Source organism: Triticum urartu, chromosome 5A, assembly GCF_056163025.1.
Source record: "Triticum urartu cultivar PI428250 chromosome 5A, HENAU_Tu73, whole genome shotgun sequence".
Classification (NCBI taxonomy): Eukaryota; Viridiplantae; Streptophyta; class Magnoliopsida; order Poales; family Poaceae; genus Triticum; species Triticum urartu.
The window spans coordinates 32,856,605-32,864,009 of NC_141877.1; the positions used below are offsets into that span (position 1 = coordinate 32,856,605).

At 47.9% G+C, this 7,405-nt stretch overlaps 1 pseudogene; it reads right to left on the minus strand.

The window, feature by feature from the left end:
• Positions 1-1,475: 1,475 nt before the first annotated feature.
• Positions 1,476-2,387, minus strand: LOC147967760 (putative E3 ubiquitin-protein ligase SINA-like 6; annotated as a pseudogene).
• Positions 2,388-7,405: the final 5,018 nt, after the last annotated feature.

The window sequence follows — 7,405 nt, forward strand, 5'->3', positions numbered from 1 at the left end:
CTAGAAGAACAGCAACGCCAGGGTCGCCACAGCAAGAGTTTTCTTCATCCCAGCCTCGCAACATTGATCTTCCACAGAAAGATAAGGACGATTAATTGTCTTACATAATTAGAAAGATAATTAAAAAAGCCACATGTGGCTACGCCCAAAATACACAAGGGCAAAAGAAGAAGGAAGACAAGGATCTGGCTCGCTGATCTCTACTTTCTTGATGCCTTGCTGTAGGCCGCGGGAACTAGTCTCCGCGGCGAGCGGCGATGAGCTCTTTCGTGTCCTCAAGACGCTGCTTGAGAACATCCACGGATTCCTCCACCAGCCTTTGGTGCTCGTTGCGGAGCATGTCATTCTCGTCCATAAGTTTCTTGACGATGACGCCGGTCCTCTTCAACAAGGCACTGGTCTCCTCCTGCTGGTCTGCACTTCGGACGATCTTCTCCCTCAGCAGGTCGCGCTCGGCCTGGAGCCTCTCATTGCCCTCCCTTAGTGCGCCGATAGCCTATTCAAACAAGGCTTTCATGTCGTCTTGCAACCTCGCAAAACAGGAGATCTGATCCATCTGGCCATGGACGATCGCATGCATGCGCCTGTAACAGTCGTCGCCTGCACGCGAGAAATTTTCCCAGGCCGCCGCGGCGCGGCGGGACATCTCTGCCGCATTCGTGGCATGGCGGGACATCTCTGCTGCTTCCGCAGCGCGGCCGGACCAGTCTGTTGCATCGACGGTGCGGTGGGACCTCCGTGTTGCTTTAGCGGCGCGGCGGGACCTCTGTGCTGCTACTTCCACGCGGCGGGACATGTTGGCTGCTCTCGCAGCAAGGCGGGACATCTCTCGTGCTTCCGCTTCCATGCTCGCCTCTCCTTGGTGGCAATCTCTCGACCCAGAACTCACGCTGGCCATGGCAGACTCAAGGGAAGGATGTTGAATGGTTGTTTGTTTTTGTGGATGAGGAGTTGAGGAGGAATGCGCAGTCATCTTGGCATACTAGTATTTACAACCGAGTACTAATACGCTCCTAAGTGGGAAACCGTTTAGGTTGTGATCGGTGTGAACAGGTTTGCAATTCAATATAGCATGGAGTAATTTGGAATGTGACGAGACGCAAGCTCAAAATTTATTGACGGTTCAAGTTTCGAAGTGCGGCACTATTCCCAGATGGAGTACTTCTTTTTCTACTCTCTCCTTTCCGGTTTTATAGGGCTTATCTCAAAATTTTAGTTTTTCCATTTTATAAGGCTCAATTTGGTTGTTCCCCAACACATGTTCAGATTCCAAGGTGCATTAAATCATTGCATGCAAGTATTAAGAGAAAATTGATCAATGCATGTACTTTATGCATGCATGCATTGGAATTAATGCATTGATAAACATAATTTTTTATCACCACCAAAACCCACCATTTCTTAAGCTAAAGTAGACCAAGGTAATCCCTATATTAGCATAATACTAAGATAAACAGAAGGCACTGTAGAAACATTTAGGACGTGAGCTTGTCAATCTGAATGTGGAGGGACACAAGCTTAGCCCCGGCCAGCAGCTTGGGCAAAACTGTCAAGAAGGTCAGCTCCTGCACGTCGACGTCGCTGGGATCCTTGCTGCTTGTCACCTCCATTTCCACCTTGACAGCGTCGGTCGTGCCTTTGGGCTCCCCCGGGGGCCGTTCGCCCACAGCTTGGCCACGTAGTGCGGCAGTGGGGACGCCCCCGCTCTGATGCAGACGACCGACACGATGATAGGCGCGCCGATGTCGAGCACGCCGCCGACCAAGAAAAACGCGCGGCGGTCCTCCTCCGCGAACAGCAAGAGCCGTGGCTCCGACAGTGGCACTTGCAGCTGGAGCACCTTGCCGTACTGGATCCTGTGCACGGGCATGGGATGCGCGGTGCTGATGTGGTGGTAGAGCACCGGCGGCGGGCCTTCGTAGCCGCAGACGGGCACGGGGCATTTGCAGGGCGCGAGCAGACACACGCTCTGGTGATCAGTGAGCTTGTGGTAAGTGACGTAGAGCCCATAGCCTTCGTGCGGGCACTCCACCCTCACTGACGAAAGGACGGAGTCCACCGCCATGTTCCGCACGTCAAAGCCACCGCCGCGCTCGCACTTCTGGCACTGCCGCTGGTTCCTGGGCCGCTCGACGCGGCAGTCCGCGCAGGCCAGGTGCCCTCCCTTGCACTGCAGAAATCAATCGAATAGCACATCAATCAGGAAACCTGCACCTTGCTCAATCAGCCGAACGGACAAGGTGTATTCGAACCTCATACACTGGAGGCGTCAAGGGGCGGAGGCACAAGGGGCAGTGGAGCACGGTGAGGTCCATCGAAACCTTAGAAAGCTCCATCGTCAGGTCCTGTTCGGTCTGCATGATCTCGCCCTCCTCATGCACAACCATCTCTCGACTTGGGCCGGGGTATTACAAAGCTTTACCGTCACATATTTTATACTACTTCAAGGTGCATTAAATCAACACATGCCAGTATCAAAAGGAGAGTCACGGCATGCATGCATGCATTGTAATTAATGCATCGGTAAACGCAAATTATTGAAATATATCGAGTGCAGTGCTTTGATGTGTCGCGTCAACTCGTACATCAATGAGAAGTTTGATTATCCTCTCCCTCGCTGACTTAACTGCACCTGCCTTTGGCTGTATGACAGGTTGGCCACACACCTGTCGGGCCCACCTGTCATACACGCAAAGGCAGGAGCGTCCCTCCCTCGCCCATGAGCTTGGTGGCTGGCAAGACTAGGAGAAGCTTTCGCTACACGCTCTCCCTCCCGCACGCGGTGGACATGCAGCAGTTCAATCGGTGTCAGATGGCCAGAAGCATACTGTAGTACTCCTCCAGTGCAGTAGTACTCCATCATTGTTCGACTTCCCGAAGATGCGAAGAGCCAAGCGCAGCCCGGACGCTCGTGTGGCAGTTTCATGTGTAGAGTAGTCTAGGATAGCATGTACCATGCCTGTAAGCTTAAAATCGTTGGGGTCGGCTCCATGCTATGTGGCCGTCTCGAAGTTTTTTTAAAAAGTTAAAATAGTCTTCTGGCCCTACCTGACACCTTGGTGATTGAGTTTGCATGCTCATCTGGTCAAGACAGGAATATATATTTTAATTTGTTTTTTTCTTCGAAAAGGGGGGACTCCCCGGCCTCTGCATCAGAATGATGCATACGGCCACATATATTTTAATTTGTGGTGGGTAAATGTTAGAGGTTACACTGCGAGTCTTTCAGCCAAGTTTAGAGGCAAGCATGTGGGGCCAGTGCTATGATGTGTCGCGTCTACTCGTACAACGAGGAGAAGCTTGATTTTACTACACACCGTCTCCCTCACCCGTGCGCGCGGTTGCTCGCAAATGAGGATAGGCTTTTACTTATTAGTACTTCTACAACAAGCTATCCGTCCCGCTCGCGGTGGATGGACATGCAGCAGTGGATCCTCCGACCTGAGTAGTACTCCCTTCGTTCATAAATATAAGTCTTCGTAGATATTTCACTGTGGACCACATACGGATGTATATAGATGCATTTTATGTGTAGATTCACTCATTTTTCTCCGTATGTGGTCCATAGTGAATTCTCTCCAAAGACTTATATTTAGGAACGGAGGGAGTAGTATAGTACTAGTATATACTGCATCATTCTTTGCTCCTTCTTACTACTCCGACATGTGGGAGAGCCAGCATCCAGGTCGATGTGTCATGCACCAGATTAGAGCGCGGAACGGAAGGGGGGCATCACCCCGGGCGGAGCGCCAGTAATTCATGACTATAGTGAGTGGTCATATCACAAGTCTTTCCAGCAGTAACGCGCTGTCAAATCGCACATCCCCACTCGCTCACCCTCCTCGCCTCTCTGTCAAACCGCCTACCCGAAATCTGCCGCGCGTACTGCCCGGGAAAAGCCCCGCCCTCAACTTTTAACTACGTGAAAATAGTTCGATCTTGTTCGTTCTATATTAATACAATAAGTACTGTATGTTTATTCACCCGTGGGGTTGTTCAATGAATGGAGGGGCGGGGAGCACAAGTGAACAATACTGTAGTACTACTAGTAGTAGTAAGTAGGAGTCGTACAGTGGTCACCTTAAATAGATAGTTTCTTTTCTTTAATGCCATGTACACAAATTGAAACGCTTGTTGTGGACAGAAAAAAGATAATCACTCCACTATATATGGACGCAGGGGCCTGAGCGCTTGCTTTACTAGGGTTGCCCTCTTCGTTCTCTCATCCTCTCCAGATATAAACAAGACAGCGGTAGCGACATTTTCTCTCTGCTCACCGCTGGTCACAGATCCGGCCGGATCCCTTCGGCCGGTGTGTGTAGAGGACTAAAAGGTGCATCGTTCACGCAGTCATCGCCGCCGAGGGAGGAAACCCACAGCTGCCGGAGGGGCCCGATCCTCTGCCCGTGTCGTTCTCTGTGACACAACGCCGGCTCGGGAGGTCCTCCGACCCATCTTCCTCCCTGTTGTATTGTCCGCAGATCCGACCTACCGCCGCCGACATCCCGACAACTCTCAGGTATAAGTTCTTCGAAAGCGGCCTTGCTCTACTGCCCCAGCTCCCCATGTGTCTGCATGTGCATCTTTTCTACCACTACAGGAATCAGCTACTTTGCCATCTGCCACGGCAGATGGCAAAGGCATGGATGGCTGACGGCAAAGGTCTTTGCCGTCTGCCGCGGACGGCAAAAGGGGACGGCAAAGTAAGGTTCGGCAAAGAGCTACTTTGCCGTATGCTTCGGGCGGCTGACGGCAAAGGGGCCTTTGCCATTAGCAGCGGATGGCAAAGAGTGCAGACGGCAATAAATGCGTTGTTACTCCGTTAGGTGGTTAACGGCAGGCCTTTGCCGTCCGCCGCTGATGGCAAACTTCGGAAGGCCTTTGCTGTACGCCGAATGATGTCAGCCGATGTCACTACACGGCAGGCCTTTGCCGTCCGCCACTGTAGGCAAAGTTTTTACTCTTTGCCGTCCGCCGCCGACGGCAAAGCCTTTGTCGTCAGCCACTGTAGGCAAACTGACCAAATTGGTCAGCCTCCCAAGAAGCACAGTTGCCTGCCACGTGGCCTCTTTGCCGTCGGCTGCTGATGGCAAAGAGCCCTTTGCCGTCGGTGGCAGACGGCAAAGAGCCTGCATATTGTCTCTTTTTTCTGTTTTTTAATCCAACAATTTTCACAGCAAATATATATGACATATATAGATATATTTAACAGCAAACATATCACATATCCAGCACATAATTCCATATACATATTACATAGGAAAGTTTCATCAACATAGCAAGTTCCATCAAGTTCCATCCATACACATTGTTCCATATACATATTACATAGCAAAGTTTCATCAACATAGCAAGTCCTATCATAGCAAGCTAGATACAATGCAAAGTTTTAGCAAAGAAAAATCAGGCACTCCATCATAGCAAGCTAGCTTCCATGAAGTGAGTGAAATCTGCAAAATGGTAAATAAGAAAGTTAGAAATAGGTGAATAGAACAAGAAGAAGACTAGAACAAGAAGTATATGTCATTTATGAGCTAACTTAGGTGAAATGGATCATATATGAGCTAACTAAGTTGAAATGGGTTGTTTATGAGCTAACTTAGTTGAAATGGATCCTTTATGAGCTAACTTAGTTGAAATGGGTCGTTTATGAGCTAACTAAGGTGAAGGGCATCGTCTTTGAGCTAACTAAGGTGAAATGGATCGTTTTTGAGCTAACTAAGGTGAAATAGATCGTTTTTGAGCTAACTAAGGTGAAATGGATCATTTTTGAGCTAACTAAGGTGAAATGGATCGTTTTTTAGCTAACTTAGGTGAAATGGATCATTTATGAGCCAACTTAGGTGAAATGGATCATTTATGAGCTAACTTAGTTGAAATGGCCGTTTATGAGCTAACTAAGGTGAAATGGATCGTTTTTGAGCTAACTAAGGTGAAATGGATCGTTTTTTAGCCAACTTAGGTGAAATGGATCATTTATGAGCTAACTTAGTTGAAATGGGTCGTTTATGAGCTAACTAAGGTGAAATGCCACGTTTTTGAGCTAACTAAGGTGAAATGGATCGTTTTGGAGCTAACTTAGGTGAAATGGATCATTTAAGAGCTAATTTACGTGAAATGTATCGTTTTTAGCTAACTTAGGTGAAATGGATCGTTTAGGAGCTACTCTAGATAAATTGGGTCATTTTAGAGCTAACTTGGATAAACTGGATCATTTATAAGCTAACCTAGGTAAGATGGGTCATTTTGGAGCTAACCTAGGTGAAATGGGTCATTTTGGAGCTAACCTAGGTGAAGTGTGTCATTTTAAAGCTAACGTAGGTAAAATGGATCATTTAGGAGCTAATCTACGTAAAATGGGTCATTTTAGAGCTAACTTGGATAAATTGGATCACTTATAAGCTAACTAAGGTAAAATGAGTCATTTTAGAGCTAACTTAGGTAAAATGGATCGTTTATGAGCTAACTAAGTTAATTATGCAATTTTTGACATAAGTAAGCTAAGTACATATCATTTTAGAGCTAACTTAGGTAAAATGGATGGTTTATGAGGTCAGTAAGCTTATTAAGTCATTTTGGAGGAAAAGAAGCTAACTCTAGGTCATTATGGTAAGCATATTGGAGGAAATAAAGCTAAGTCTAGGTCTTTATGCATTTGTTAAGCAAAACACTAGAGAAACTTACTGTGATCACGGAGGTGTAGGAGGGGGCTGGCTCGCGCCGGTAGCTGGAGAAGGATCGTGCGATGCGTTTTTGGAGTTAAGATGTACCAAAGATCATTTCCAATGTCTCGTTAGCATTATGACACTCAAATGTTAATACTAGCAAGTAATGTCCATTCAAATTAAACTCACCGTGCTCCCAGGAGCAATCACTGGCATCGGCAGAGCGGTCTGACCGGACTTCTCGCACACAGACTGCACATTTGGTTTTCACAACAGAGTCATACTAGTTAGTAATGAGACTCAAATGTTAAGACTAGCAAGTAATCTGCAGAAGAAACTTACCACAAGGAGCTCGTACATGGCCCTTGCCTGCATGTCATTCCGTGCCCTCTCCTCCTCCAACATCTTTGTCGTCCTCTCCTCCAACTCCCGCTGCCTCTCCGCCGCCTCCGCCAGAAGTTTCTCCGTTCTATCTCTCTCACTCTGTATAGCAGCCTACAACACCACTCACATGACCATTTGTAATCATTGATGGAAGCGCACACATTTGTAATCACGTCGATGTTGTGTGGGCAAAGGAGGTCTTTGAAGTAAGGCAGATCCCATAAGCATGTTTTGTGAGTCCACACGTGCTTAGTATTATACCCCTTGAAGTACCCTGGACGTTGTGGATCTGGCTCGAGAGCGTTTAACTGATCCAGGGTCTGTTGACAACTCTACCCCTGATGAAGTTCTTCTTG